This window comes from Myotis brandtii, unplaced genomic scaffold, assembly GCF_000412655.1.
Source record: "Myotis brandtii unplaced genomic scaffold, ASM41265v1 scaffold893, whole genome shotgun sequence".
In the NCBI taxonomy this organism is placed as follows: Eukaryota; Metazoa; Chordata; class Mammalia; order Chiroptera; family Vespertilionidae; genus Myotis; species Myotis brandtii.
Window position 1 is genome coordinate 276,629 of NW_005371660.1, and position 15,417 is coordinate 292,045.

At 44.0% G+C, this 15,417-nt stretch overlaps 1 protein-coding gene across 3 annotated transcripts in view; it reads right to left on the bottom strand.

Annotated features, from left to right (window-relative positions):
• Window positions 1-15,399, bottom strand: part of PAQR8 (progestin and adipoQ receptor family member VIII) — a 38,786-nt gene extending 23,387 nt beyond the window's left edge. The window contains exon 1 of one of the 3 annotated variants that reach the window (XM_005885152.2): window positions 15,348-15,399. The gene's annotated coding sequence lies outside the window, so the exon portion shown is untranslated. Of the gene's footprint in view, window positions 1-3,498; window positions 3,724-7,701; window positions 7,938-15,347 lie in introns of those variants that run through there. The other 2 variants (XM_005885150.2, XM_005885151.2) reach the window with 2 other exon arrangements.
• Window positions 15,400-15,417: the final 18 nt, after the last annotated feature.

The following is a 15,417-nucleotide window of genomic DNA, read 5'->3' on the forward strand; positions in this document are numbered from 1 at the left end:
TCTGGGAGAGACAAAGTTGGCCTCTCACCATCTACTCTGTGTTGTCAGCCAACTGGCTCCCAGGTGAGGAGAATGCCTTTGGCAGCCACAGTATACACACAGACAAGAGAGCTTAGAAAAGGCAAGGGAGAGGAGGCAGACATGTGATTCGGGAGACAAACAAACACAATTAGCTGCGCTTGAAACAAACTGAAAAGACTCAGTGGGACAACTTTGATTCCTTCTGCCAAAGAGAGAAAACCAAAGGAAAATTCATTTTAAAAGAAGCCTTTTACTGGGTTCCTTGGCTGTCAAGCCCAGTGACTGTCATATTTTCTGTTGAGTCCTTTTCATTGTGGGCTTCTCCAACATTTCAAACACTCTCAGAATCATGTTACTTTATCAGTTTTGCTGTCCAATGAGGATCCACTAATATTTCAGGCTTTCATTCTTGGAGATGACAATTCCAAGCCTTTCACAGTCATTCTGCCCCCATGTACCTAAACAGACCAATTTGCTGCAATGGTCCGGTGGTTGAATTCACAGAAATCAACAGTCGTGTTTCTGGTAGTGTGCACTTCTAACTCCAAGGTCTGATTCCACCCTGGAGGATCGGTGACAGCAGAGGGGTTGGTTGCAACCACCTAGTAGTTAAACAGGATGGGCTGAGGAGATAGGCAACTTGGAATTGAATCCTGACTCCACCACTGACAAGTTGGGGACCTTGGGCACATATTTTAACCTCTTTGTGTCTCATTATTTCCACCTATAAAATAAGGATATAATGGTATCTGACTGATAGGATTGCTGTGATGTTTAAAGAATTATCATAAAAGAGTCTTTATCTGCTCAGCTGGTGTGGCTCAGTGATTGAGCGTCGACCTATGAACCAGGAGGTCATGGGTTTGATTCCCGCTCAGAGCACATGCCTGGGTTTTGGGCTCAGTCCCCAGTGTGGGGCGTGCAGGAGGCAGCTGATCAATGGTTCCCTCTCATCACTGATGTTTCTATCTCTCTATCCCTCTCCCTTGTTCTATGAAATCAATAAAAATATATTTAAAAAAGAGTCCTTATCTTTCAAAATACATTCTGAAATGCTCACAAATAATGATACAATGTCTGCAGTTTACTTCAGAATCACCTGGGGGTAAGGTATTGGGGCAAAGACGTTGGCCCTAAGTTGATAATTGCTCAAGTTGAGGGATGGGCATTCCATCTACCTCTGTTTTGAAATTTTCTATAACAGAAAATTTAAGAGCGAGAATACAGGTAAAACTGCTCGCACACAGCATGTGCTCAATACATGTCATCTGTTATAAATCAGAGAGGGACTTGAAGGCATTGTTGCTAGGTCAAAAAGCACCATGATAGCAGCCTGCCTCTCTAGAGACCTGGGTGGTTCTGGGGCCAGCAATGGGAGATGGGGGTTGCATTGAGAACTTCACTGTCACTCTAGGCCATTCATTATTGCCCAATCTTTTCACCATCAAGCCTGTTTTAGATTATTATTAGTTCTCTATGCTTTGAAAGTTTTCTAAATCAACCACGGCCATTAAGTAGTCATTATCCCATAACTTTTAGTCAGCTACACATAAGCACAAGTCAGAATTTTGAGTCAGAGTTTAGATGAGGTCTAAATTGATCTTGTATTGTCCCAGCCAAAAGAAAGCACTACCTAGTTTTAATGGCCTGTGCAACTATTTGACCCACATATATTTGTAGGCATATGAAATAATGAAAAATAGCTTAACACCTCCCCCAACCCTGCCCCCTGCCACCAGAGTCTACGCCTCCAATAGGTTCAGGGAGTCACATATATAAATCCGAAGTCAGTACCAGAAACTCCCAGCTTCTGGAATCGCTTACACAAGCTGAGGGACAGGAAATGCCAGGCTGGACCAACTTCAGGCTAGATATGCACTCTAAGAGGATTAAATCCAAACTCATCTGCCCCCTGCCCTCTCACAGACAAGGAATCTCCAATCCCAGCTGTGACACTAACTGTAATGGCCTTGGGCTAGCCCAGCGGTTCTCAACCTGTGGGTCGAACGACCCTTTCACAGGGGTCACCTAAGACCATCGGAAAACACATATATAATTACATATTGTTTTTGTGATTAATCACTATGATTTAATTATGTTCAATTTGTAACAATGAAAATACATCCTGCATATCAGATATTTACATTACAATTCATAACAGTAGCAAAATTACAGTTATGAAGTATCAACAAAAATAATTTTATGGTTGCGGGTCACCACAACATGAGGAACTGTATTAAAGGGGTGCGGCATTAGGAAGGCTGAGAACCACTGGGCTAGCCACTTCATCTTTGTTTTCTCCTGGGTAAACTGGAATATCTCCCTCCTATGGTTGTTTTAGGAATTAGAGAGAACGTAAATAGAGTGCACTGCACAATGCCTGGCACATAGTAATTACTCAATACACGGTAGCAATGTTACATCTCTGTATGCCTTCACGTACAAATGGATGTCTTATCATTACCTCCTTTGTAATTTGGTTATGTATCTAGACACCACTGGTTCTCCAGGCTATGAGACATATCACAGACACATAATTATACAGTTTAAGATTTTCTTCTTTTTTTTATGCGAAAAAATTTTAATGCAGATGTATTCAATCTTCTTCACAGAGCTGATAAATAGATAACGATGTTGCTGTGATCAATACCTACATGTTCTCTTCTATGTGGTTCCCTCTTCTCCTTCCATAAATGATGTGTTATAGTATCTTTTATAATTTAAAAATTATTTTAAAAAAAGTTATGAGAAAAATATGGCCAAATTCAATTGTAGCCAGGCCATTCTTTTTCTTCTTTTTTTAATGTGTTTTTATTGATTTTTTAGAGAAAGTGGAAGGGGGAAGGATAGCGAGATAGAAACATCGATGACAGAGAAAAATCATCGATGGGCTGCCTCCTGTATGCTGCGGACGGAGCCAGAAACCCAGGCATGTGCCGTGACAAGGAATTGAATCAGTGACCTCTCGGTTCTTGGGTCAGCACTCAATGACTGAGCCACACCACCCGGAAGGCCATTCTTATTTCTATTGTGAAACACTTGCTGCATGTCTTCTGTATATTGTTGAGAGGATCAATGGATAAGACAGGTGTAAACAATAAAGCCAGAACTCCATTAGCAAAGACTTTAGTCATCATGCAGGATGTTTTGAAGAGAGAGAGATCCATGTGATCCAAGAAATATTTATAGCACTTTATGAACTAACCTGAACCTCTGCACAAAACTGAGATTTGATAAATCAGTTTCCAACTGCCTGAAATGCTGTCCAGTTTCAATGTCTTTTTTTTTTTAGGTTGTCATTTGGGGGTGTTTTTATTTTATTTTATTGTATTGTATTTTTTTACATAACAAAATTACTTTTGTTGGCATTGTATAAATAGACATATATTTTTCAAATCAATAGAAAACATTTTATTATTCAACACATGATTTTTTAAAAATAATCTAATTTCACCAATGACATTTTTGGAGCTTTACCTGAATCTGCTTGTCTGGGTGACATTCGAGTGCTGCAGCCAAGTCCAACCTCAGCATTAGCCAGGCATGAAACTGACTAATTCCACCTTCTAAAGTGCTCAGGATTCCTGGCAACCCAAGAGAATAATATCAACGCCTTTTATCTTGCTTAAGTGCAGAAATAGAAAAGCTAAGATAGGACTCCTGGAATGAATTCTGTGGACCAGAGTTAAATATACCACGGAGAATAGAAATTTTCTAATTCAAGAGCCATTACACTCCAATTCTGATTTTACATCATCTTCCCTTTCCTTCTATATTTTATACAACTTTACCAATTCTCTTTAGAATAAGCCTAAAATGAAAATGAGATAATAGTTTTCACCAGCAAAAAGTTTTATTTCTCATGTAAGGATGTTCTACAGGCAAGATTCCACAGAGCAAGTGTATTTTTATTCCATCTTGAACTGATGTGGGTAAGTGTAGACTTCTTCCAGTTTCCTGACTGTGGACCTTGGGAATTCTCTTAGACTCCAAAGAGCAGGTGCTACCATAGGGCAAGTCGAGTTTCAAGCTACTAATGAAAAGCAACAAATTCTTTATTTTTTCTTCTTTCTTAATTATTTTTTACCTTTTTAAATTTATTTTTATTGTTGAGAGTATTACAGATGTCCCCCTTTCCCCCCCTTTGCCGTCCTCTTGGCTCCCGCCCCACCCCAGCCTTCGCCACACTATTTCTGTATCCATGGGCTATGCATATATGCATATAAGTTCTTTGGCTCTTCTTAATCTTGGCCTATCTCACCCTAGAAGGATAAATGTCATTGCCCTTAATGCTATCTGTTTTCTCAAGACCAACAAAAATCTCTTAAACCAATAACCCTACCTCTGATCTTCACATGCTTACAGTCCTAGGAACTGGAGACTGGTTACAGTCAGGAACCGGCTCAGCCTGGAAAAGGGGGAGAGCTCGCCTTGGTTCTTCTCTGGGTGTGCTCATCTCGAAATCTTGGTGTTCCCCATTATCGCTATTATATACCAACATTCATAATTATTATAATCATTATTATTAATCCACTCATTTGACAAGTTGCACTCTGATATACTATTGAATCCTCCTCACATAAGAAAATAGGGACAGTTAAAAAAAAAGAAAGAAAAGAAAATAGGGACAGATATTAGTTATCTAAGGCTTAAGTCAGCCTAATCATCCAATCCAGGTGACTTATTACAGCAGAGAACAGTTCCCCACCTTTGGGGAATTGTGGTTTCTAAACACCATGTGTGATAATGTGAAGTCTAACTCTTTCTCTCTAACTTTCTGAGTAGGAAACCAACCAGTGTCCTCCCTATCGATATGTGGCCAGAGCTTTACTTTGGCCATGTGCACAAGAATTTAAAAGCCATGATAAATACTTTCTCTACCTATCTTTGAATTGGAGGGTTACATCTAAAACTTACCTGTAAACTATAACCTCCATAAGGTTAGGGACAGCATTTTAGCCCATCATTCTATCCCCAATGTATAGCATAGACCCTGGCCCTTAATATTTGATGAATGGATGGATGAATGAATGAATGAATAAATAAATGATCGAATGAACAAGATATCCTTTGGTTCCCAGACCACTGATCAAAATCTCACTCCACACAGTTTAGTGTTCAGGTTCCTCCTCAGCCAGGACTACCCAAGCCACACCATGAATTTCAGTAATTCATGCCATTAAGTATCACAAATAGCCTGAGCAAGTTTCCATAGAGTAGTTCTATACAACAGAGAGGGCTTTCCTGCCTTAATCACTGGGTGGTTTGGGAGGGGATTTTCAGCCACACACACAAGGAAAGGTGAGTGGAAGCTATAGGTACTAGGGTGTTATGAACTGAATGTTTGCACCTCTACCATCTCCAATGCTTATGTTGAAGCCATAATCCCCAATGTGATGGTATTTGAATCTGGGGCCTTTGGGAAGTAATTAGGTTTCGATGAGATCCTTAGAGTGGGGTCCCAGGATGGGAGTAAGTAGGAAAAAGGGACTGAGAGCTAACTCTTGCTCTCTAGGGCATTCACCCAGTGCTTGCTGTATGTCTCTCTGTCTCGCTCACTGCCACGTGAGGACACAGCAAGAAGATGGCCATTGACCCTGCCCAGATAGCTCAGTAGTTAGAGTCAACCTGATACACCAAGGTTGAAGGTTTGATCCCTGATCAGGGCACATATAAGAAACAACCAATAAATGCATAAATAAGTAGAACAAGAAATCGGTTTCTCTCTCTCTCCCTCCCTTCTCTCTCTCTCTCTCTCTCTCTCTCTCTCTAAATCACTCAATAATTTTTTTTAAAGAAAAGAAAAAAAAAAAGGTGGCCATCTGCAAACTAGGAAGAGGACCCTCACAGTACTTAAACTTACTGGCACTTTTATCTTGCATTTCCAAACCTCCAAAACTGTGAGAAATAAATTTCTGTCGTTGAAGGCATCTAGTCTGTGGTATTTTGTTATGGCAGCCTGAGCTAAGATATAGGGACATTTCCCTGATATTTAAACTGTCCCTAGAGACAAGAGTCTAGAATCTGGAGAAATGTCAACAAGCTAGTACTGAGGGAACAAAGGACACAAATAAAGAATGTGACCTTGCTGTAAGAACTCTGCTCCTTGGGCGAGTCACAACTCCTCTGTCCCTCAGTTTCCTCATCTGCCAAAGGGGGCTAATAGGAGTAATCTCCTTGAGTTGTTCTGAGAATTAAATGAAGTAATATTAATATACTAGTGGCCTGGTGCACGGATTCATGCACATTGAAAGGAAATTAATTAGAAGAAATATTTTAATATCGCTACTTGTCCTTTCTATATAATAGAAGTGTCAACCAAATTTACAATCAACAATGACAGATCAAAACACGCACGTGCGATTGGCGCCACTGAGAGCTTTATATGTATCGCGCATGCATAAGCCAATTTAGTGTTTTATAGATATAGAATAAACTTGCTTAATTAGACCTGCTTTCAGAAGGCAGGGGAGGGTTGGGGGGCAGGAGGGAAGGGGGTAAGAGATCAACCGAAGGACTTGTATGTATGCATATAAGCATAACCATATCAACACTAAGCAGATTATTATTGTAGATCACGCAGGGAGAACAAAGGGTAAAATATTTAACTGCAGCAATGTTTGACTATATTCTACGCAGTGAGAAAACCTGAAGTCATTTCCAAGGTCCACCATTTCTTACTTCTTTCAGTCAGGTCAAGTTTCTAAATCTCCATTTTTTGGCTAATGAAAAGAAAATAGGATTCCACCAAGTCTCCTATCTAACTACTCCAGGACTTCTGTGAGGATCAAATGAGATGAGGCATGGTTAAAACACTTCAGACATTTGGTTAAAGTGTGAAATGCTTGCACCTGGCTATAAAGCAAGTCGTGTTCCTGGGCTGAAGAAACTGCAAGGAGGCTAGCCGTCGCTAGGGAGAGGAAGCTGGGTGTTGGTACATGATGTCATTACCTAGTGCCCACAGCGACCATTTCCGGGCTGGGTTGGGCTGTGGGCCACATTTTGTGCCATGGGGTCTCAGCAGCGTTGGCTGCGATTTGGTGGGGTGTCACTCCAGGGTGGTGGCAGGGCCTGTGTCCCACTTGGGGTAAGCCAAGTGTTGCTTTGTGGGCACCAGGTCCGTGGTGACGTTTCTCTGTGCACATCACAGCAGCTCCTGCGTTGAGCGTCTGCCCCCTGGTGGTCAGTGCGCATTATAGCAACCAGTCAGACACTTAGCATATTAGCCTTTTATATATATAGACTAGAGGCCTGGTGCATGAAAATTTGTGCACTTGGGGAGGGGACCCTCAGCCCGGCCTACACCCTCTCGCAGTCCTGGGCCCCTCGGGGGATGTCTACCTGCTGGCTTAGGCCCGCTCCCCAGGGGATCGGGCCTAAGCTGGCAGTCACACATCCCTCTGGCAGCCCGGGAGCCCTCAGGGGATGTCCAACTGATGGCTTAGGCCCACTCCCCGTCCGACATCCTTAGCACTGCTGAGGAGGCAGGAGAGGCTCCCGCCACCGCCTCTGGGCCTGGCTTGTGGCTGAGTGGAGCTTCCCCTGTGGAAGTGCACTGACCACCAGGGGGCAGCTCCTGCGTTGAGCATCTGACCCCTGGTGGTCAGTGTGCATCATAGCGACTGGTCTTTCTGCCGTTAGGGTCAATTTGCATATTACCCTTTTATTATATAGGATTACCTGACACTAGTAAATGGTCCATTGGTAATTATTTGTTGAGGCCAGATTCATGCTCTATCACAGTTCCTTTACACAGGCTCTGCTAAATAAGAAGAGAGAGAAAGATGTCATTGACAGAGCCTGGTGGCAGTAATCTGAAGCCCTGGGTTTGCGTCTTTGTTTTTGCCATTTTCTCATTATGACTTTGACAAATTTTATACCCTCTCCAACTCCAAGGTCCCTTCATCTGTAAAAAACAAAACAAAACAAAACAAAAAACCAGTATAATGATACCTCCTCTCTATGCCTCCTAGGATAGTTGCAAAAGTCGTACTGCAGATCCTTGCACAGAAATATTGCAAGAGGTAAATTTGTCAATATTCATTAAATACCTTTAAGGCTCTAAAACAGTGGTTCTCAACCTTCCTAATGCCGAGACCCCTTAATACAGTTCCTCATGTTGTGGTGACCCCCAACCATAAAATTATTTTCATTGCTACTTCATAACTGTAATTTTGCTACTGTTATGAATCGTAATGTAAATATCTGATATGCAGGATGTATTTAGGCGACCCCTGTGAAAGGGTCGTTCGACCCCCAAAGGGGTCGCAACACACAGGTTGAGAACCTCTGCTCTAAAACAATGGTTTTCCAACTTTTTTTTTTTACTAGAACCCATTACAAGAAATATATTTTACATTGCAAACAGGCATACATTGATCACTAAAATGAAAGCTTAACAAAATAAAATTGTTACTTTGATATTTTTAATTTGGTTCTGTTCCTTTTTTTTTTTTTAATGTAGGTCATTCGTTTCACCAGGCATAGTCCTGACCCTCAACTCTTACTGGGCATCAGAGTCATCTGAGGAGCATTTTAAAAATCTGATTCCCTGGGTCCTACCCACCAAGATTCAGAATCAATGGCTTGGAATGAGGATTGAGCAATTCTTAGCCCCAGGTGGCTCTATTATTGTGCAGCCAGAACTAAGCCCCACAGAACTAATGGCTTCAATCTAGCTCCCAGCTAAAACACCACTGGATGAATTATTTACATCCCTGTCTGCTAACACTCAGCACCGGGATGTCACCCCACCCCCACCCAGCTGAAGGTCTGCTGGTGCCTGTGAGCGGATCGCTTACTCCTGTGGCTTCAGTGTGCTCCAGGAAACCCAGAAAGGAATAAAGATCAAAGTGGAGCCTGGGCTTTTTGGGAGGCCTCCTGTCTCCTCCCAGATGGCTGGGTGACTCCATGCAGAGCAAAATCTGGAATGGATTAGGAGGATATTGCTAAGAGTGAAGGGACCCCTTACAACAGCGGTTCTCAACCTGTGGGTCGCGACCCCTTTGGCGGTCGAACGACCCTTTCACAGGGGTTGCCTAAGACCATCCTGCATATCAGATATTTACATTACAATTTATAACAGTAGCAACATTACAGTTATGAAGTAGCAACAAAAATAATTTTATGGTTGGGTCACAACATGAGGAACTGTATTTAAAGGGCCAGAAGGTTGAGAACCACTGCCTTACAAGAACTTTTTGCTTGAGTAGGAGGAGCTAAGGAAAAGTAAAGGGAAACTGCTGGCCTCCTTGCCTGCTCTGACCTTGCAGACACGGGGGTTTCAGTAGAGCGTGGAGATAAGCTCAGTCGAAGGGTCTTCATGGCCTGGCTGTCTCCTTCTAGGTGTAGCCCAGATGAAACAGAAAGCTCTCCATCCTCAGTTCATCGTTTCTATACAGAAGAGAGGTCTGGGGACTGTCCTGTTCACCTGGTTGGAGTGATCTGCAGCCTACCCTGAGCTGCCTAACAGAACCAGGGCAGAACCTGGGCCAGAATGCAGAAGGTACCACGAATGGTGGAGGCCAGGAGTCTGTGTCCCTGCCCTTTTCTTGGACACACAGATGGGATTAAGAAACCTGTATTGGTTCTGTACACAATTCGTTAAACACACACACACACACACACACACACACACACACACACAAATGGCCCTGTGGGAAGCCACCTACTGTCTTCACTAGCAGCGAGGTGTGGACAAGGAACCCGGAAGGCTGGTGACCCTAGAAGCCCTGGCAAAGGTCAGGGCTGGGCACCCACTGTTAGTCCAGACAATGGTAGCTGAAGCAACTTCCCCATTTATTATTATGTAAATCCTTGCTGATGGGCTAGTCTGCCTGTTACTGGAAATTGCCTGCCTAAGGGCTATGCTATGGGTGGATCCCAAACCAATAAAAGGTTGGTGAGGCCTGAGCACCAGGGGAAGTCCTTCCCCTTGAGTTGGACTTGCCCTCCTGGCCCCCCAATATTTCCAAATTATTACTTGTCTCATCTCTTTCATTTGTGTGCGGCCCCTCTTCCAGATCCTGAACCCTGAACCACGTGGGACGTGGGGGGAACAAACAAACACATAAACTTTACACATGGCCCAGCCAGCATGGCTCAATGGTTGAGCATCTACCTATGAACCAGGAGGTCACGGTTCAATTCCTGGTCAGGGCATAAACCCGGCTTGCAGGCTTGATCCCCAGTGTGGGGCGTGCAGGACACAGGTCATCAATGATTCTCTCTCATCATTGATGTTTCTGTCTCTCCCTCTCCCTTCTTCTCTGAAATCAATAAAAATATAATAAAAAAATACACCCCAAAGCCATGTCTGTTTGAGGCATATAGTCCCTGGATTTACTAACCCAACATAATAATACTAAGAGTGACCATTTACTGGGTGCCTTCCATGTATTATCTCACTTAATTCCATGATATCTTTTCAGACATGCATTTTATAGATACACAGGTTTAAGGTACTCACCTAGGGTTGTGCATTTAACAACTGGTGGTGCTAGGATGCTAATGCAGGTTAACCCCTACCTCTAGATCCCATGCTCTAGACCAGTGATGGCGAACCTATGACACGTGTGTCAGAGGTGACACGCGAACTCATTTTTTTGGTTGATTTTTCTTTGTTAAATGGCATTTAAATATATAAAATAAATATCAAAAATATAAATCTTTGTTTTACTGTGGTTGCAAATATCAAAAAATTTCTATATGTGACACGGCACCAGAGTTAAGTTAGGGTTTTTCAAAATGCTGACACGCCGAGCTCAATAGGTTCGCCATCACTGCTCTAGACTAGGGTTGCTCAGCACTATTGACATTGGGATTGGATAATTCTTTGTTGTGAAGGTTTGTCCTGTACATTATAAGATGCTTAGCAGCTCTTCTGGCCTCTACCCATTAGATGTCAGTTATGACAATCAAAAATGTCTCAGACATTGCCAAATGTCCTCTGGCGATGGGGGGAGGGGGGTCAAAATCACTCCTCTTCTACTTTAAGAACAACTGTTATAGTCTAACCCACCATGCTGTATTGTTTCCTGGTACTTTATAAGTACAACAATATCACCCTATCCTATAGTTATATATCATTTTACAAATCACCAAGTACTTTTATAGCCAATATCTCCTTATGTGGCTAGGGCTTAATCCTGAAAGAATTAATACCCCTAAAAATGATGACCACTAAAAAGAGATCTATATATTTAGCCTTCTCCAAGAAATTGAGAGAAAAGGACATGAGTGCAGTCCATTTAATCTTTGGCCCACAAGCCATTGGGAGAAAAACACTTTTGCTAATGCATGTAATCCTTCGAGAGCACATTATGTTACTTTCTGGAGGACAAAGTCTGTTTCTTGTACATCTATCTTCTGCACAGAGAACACAGAGAATTCTCACTTAATGTCGAACATTTCATGGAACATCTACCTCATAGCAACCCTTAACCACTTCATTAAATTAAAATTATATTCCCACAGTTTGTATCTTCCATATTATGTTTTAATAAAATTCATATTCTGAAAAAAATTAATGGCAACATTGACAGAAGAGCTCAGAGTTCAGTGCCAGGTTGTCATTGAAAAAACAGAGCAAAACTCAAGTTTAACTGGAACAAATGTTCACCAGAATCATCCCTGTCAATACAGGCCAAGGGAACTGGAGCTGTTTCATTCGAGTAATATTTTATTGGATCAAGGAAAAGAAATTCCAGGAGAAGCTTTTCCACATTTTTTTTTCCTTCAGATCTTCACTAAACTATTATACCTAACAATCAAAACAGGAATGCTTGTTTTAAAAAACACCCATCTGAATCAAAAATAAAGTAGCTAACTACAGTTGCTTTTAAGGTCACTCTTTAAGAACTCCTAAGAGGCCAGGAGAGTAAAAACAAAATGTTCTCATTCACATATCCATTTGCAAAGCCCAGCTGAAGAGGACAGCGTTACGCGGAAAATGATAAATCCATACATGACTTCAAAAAAATTGTAATATAACTATCAATAGTCAATATTAATAACAAAAATAGCTGGACTCTATGGAGCACTTTTGTGCCAGGCACTGAACTCATGTTCTACATGCATAAATCTTACTAAATTCTCATTCCAGCCCCATGTGGTACATACTCATTAGCATCTTCTTTTTAAGGTAAGAAAACTGAAGCCAAAAGACATGTAATAACTTGCCCACAATCACAGCCAGATCAAGAGTCAAGCGATGGCTGTATAAAGCTTTAGGTTATAGAATCTGAAAAAACAACCACTGGGAAATTAGAAAAACAATGGCCGGAATTGAACCTGGGACCTTTCAGTCCGCAGGCCGAAGCTCTATCCACTGAGCCAAACTGGTTTCGGCAGCATCTTCTTTTTAAGGTAAGAAAACTGTGGTCAAAAGACATGTAATAACTTGCCCACGATCACAGCCAGATCAAGAGTCAAGCGATGGATGTATAAAGCTTTAGGTTATAGAATCTGAAAAAACAACCACTGGGAAATTAGAAAAACAATGGGAGAAAAGGGAGATGTTATGGCAGTTTTTCACAGTGTGTGCCATAGAATCCCACGACTGAAATTTTGGCATTTCAGAAACCATTCTCTTCCCCTTGCTTCTATATAGATCCTTGCACATAAAATCTCAAGTACTGGGCATTAACTGCACACCTGGGGTTAAGTACCTTTCTGGGTACTTTTTTTGGTGAGGAAGACATATCTTTTGTTTTGCTTTCTGTAAAAAAGCACAGTGATGAAAGGGGCCTGGTGAAGAGTCCCCACACGGGAAAAGAAAGACTTATCTTCTCCCGCTTACCAGGCCGTAAAGCACACCAACAAAGCCATAGGACCAATGTTTGCACACACATTCCCGAACATATACACCCAAAGGAGGGTTGCACTTCCATTACTCTCAATCCTAAACACATACACACGCCTTTACTGGATGCCCATCTTGGGACCACCAGTCCCCCAAGGGGACTCTCGTTACTTTCATGGGCACACTTTCTATGACAACCTGACTCCCCACCTCAGAGGCCACAGTTGGCCCCACATTGTGTCTGGCTCTTTCCCAAGTGAGGAAGGTTTGGCATCAGGAGGCAATTCAGTCAAATGTGTTGCCAACTCTGCAGGCAGTGCCAAAGCACGAGCTCCCAAATTATTCTCAGCAATGACAGCATCCCGGGGATTAGTGCGCAGCTTGCCAAGACAGGGCTTGTGAAGGGGAGGGATACTCACTTGAATGTATAAGTGCTGGCATATTTCTTTTAACATTTGGGTAAAGAAATGGAAGAATCGGCTAGCTTTAAGTCCAAGTGAATAAGTATTCTGCTGCAATCATGATAATGCAGATTTGGGGTAAGGTTCTGACCACCCCCTTAACCCTTTGAGTGCCAACCAATATCCTAGGAACTATGCTAAAATTGCCAAGGCATTTTTGCTGACTTTACAGCAGTTTAGGAAAAACTGCCCGCCCCTAAAACAAGCGCTCCTGGCACTTTTGGTGAAAGACAGGAGGAGCGTAGAGCTTCTGGCACTTTTGGTGAAAGACAGGAGGAGCGCGATTGCGCTCCCCGGCACTCTAGGGGTTAATGGAAAAAAAAAAAAAAAAGCTTGTCCTGAAATGCTACCTGTAAAAAGCAGAAATCACTTTCCCGTCAACTTGCATAATTATTGAAGAGATTTCCTTTTCATGAAAAAAAAAAAAAACCCCACTAAAAACTGGGCCCAACAAATGCTAGTTGCCAACATAGTGCTGGATCCTCCCAGGAAGCTCAAATCTCAGTGTGTGCGAGAAGATGGATCTATATCCAGGACAGAAGGAGTGGGGGGCATCTCTCTTCCCCTGGACCCCCAAAGCCTAGAAACCTTCCAATAGAAAAATCCACATAATAGAACCCCAGGACCTGAATTAGCTGTTACAGCAAATAAAGTAATTATCATACAGAAAGGGAGCTGGCACCGAAGACAAACAACAGAGAACAAACAGACACTGCACTGGTCGTTTGTTTATCTTCAGACACACTTGGATAGCCATCCGCTGAGGTCCTAAGCAGCCTGGCTTCCTGCCAGGTGACCTGGACACCTTAGGGGTGGGCACAGCCGGTGGACATCTTAAGAGGGCAAAGGCAGCCTACCTTCCGAGTAGATAACATCCTATTCACTTCAGTAAGGGAGCCCTAATGAGCACAAACGATCCAAAAACTGTACAATACTCCCGGTGTTTACTTGGTTGAAGAATGCAGCTCATTTGTGGGCGGTGTGTGTGTGTGCGTGTGTGTGTATGTGTGTGCACATTGCTGATTTTTTTTTACTCAGAAATAGCCTCTCACAGAGAACAGGAGAGTGGGGAGCAAATAGCTCATGTGGACCCAAAAAATTACACACCCCTTTGTAGATCTTACCTGTATATTTGAAATCTCACTCCATAAGTATTCTCTTAACTCCTGACCAAAATCACTTCTAACCCAGTTCAGCAATACAGGGTGCAACAAAGAGCCCGTCTGGGTCTCCCCCTTGTCGGTGGGAGGCTGAGGGACCACAGCCGCCTTCAAGTCGCCGCGCCAGGTCTGCGAGGTGCACCTCCCCACCCCGCCTCCCCCACCCAAGTTGCCCAGTCCGGTAGCTAGCTGGGCGCCGAGTCCCCACCAGCGCCGTCTGGGGTGGCCCGGTCTTGCTCTCTCGAGTGACTGCCCTCTTGAGGTGTCAGTGGGCTGCGCCCTTGGCCGAGAGGGTCCGAATCTCTGCCCCACCACCCACCCGGCCACCTCGGATCCCCCGCCCGGTTCCATCCTTCCAGGCCCCTGTTCTCCACACCGGACCCAGCCGCCTCCCCCGCCCCCCCTCTCAGAGAGGCCCCTTCCATCTTTTCCCGGAGAAGTCACAGCCTCGTCCCACCCTATCCTTTCTGGGGTTCCCCTCCCTCGGGCTCCCCCTCCCGCCTCGGGTTTCCTCTCCTCTGCATTCCCCTCCCGGGTTCTGGTCTCCGCCCAGCGGGGGGCACCCCAAGAATGCCGACAGAGCACCCCCGGTTCCGCCCCCCTCCACCCCCAGTTCCCGCACCGGAGGTCCTCTAGGTCGCGGTCCTGACCCCTCAGCTCTCCAGGTTCGGGCTCCGAGACTCCTCACCGTCGCGATCCCGATCCGCCCTCTCGCCCTCGGGGTTGGGGTTCAGAGAGTCCCCAACATAGGGGCACTGACACTCCGCCCCGGGCTCGGGTTCCTCAACATCGCGATCCCGAACGCCCCTCTGGGCTCGGGTTCTGGGGCTCCCCTAAGTCGCGATCCTGACACCTCCGCCCGGCGTACGCGCGCCCCGGGCTCCCCAAGAACGCAGTCCTCACCCCCGGCCTGACCCGCTCTGCGCCTCCGGTGATGGGGCACAGTCAGGGGCGGCGCTGGGTCGGTGCGCGT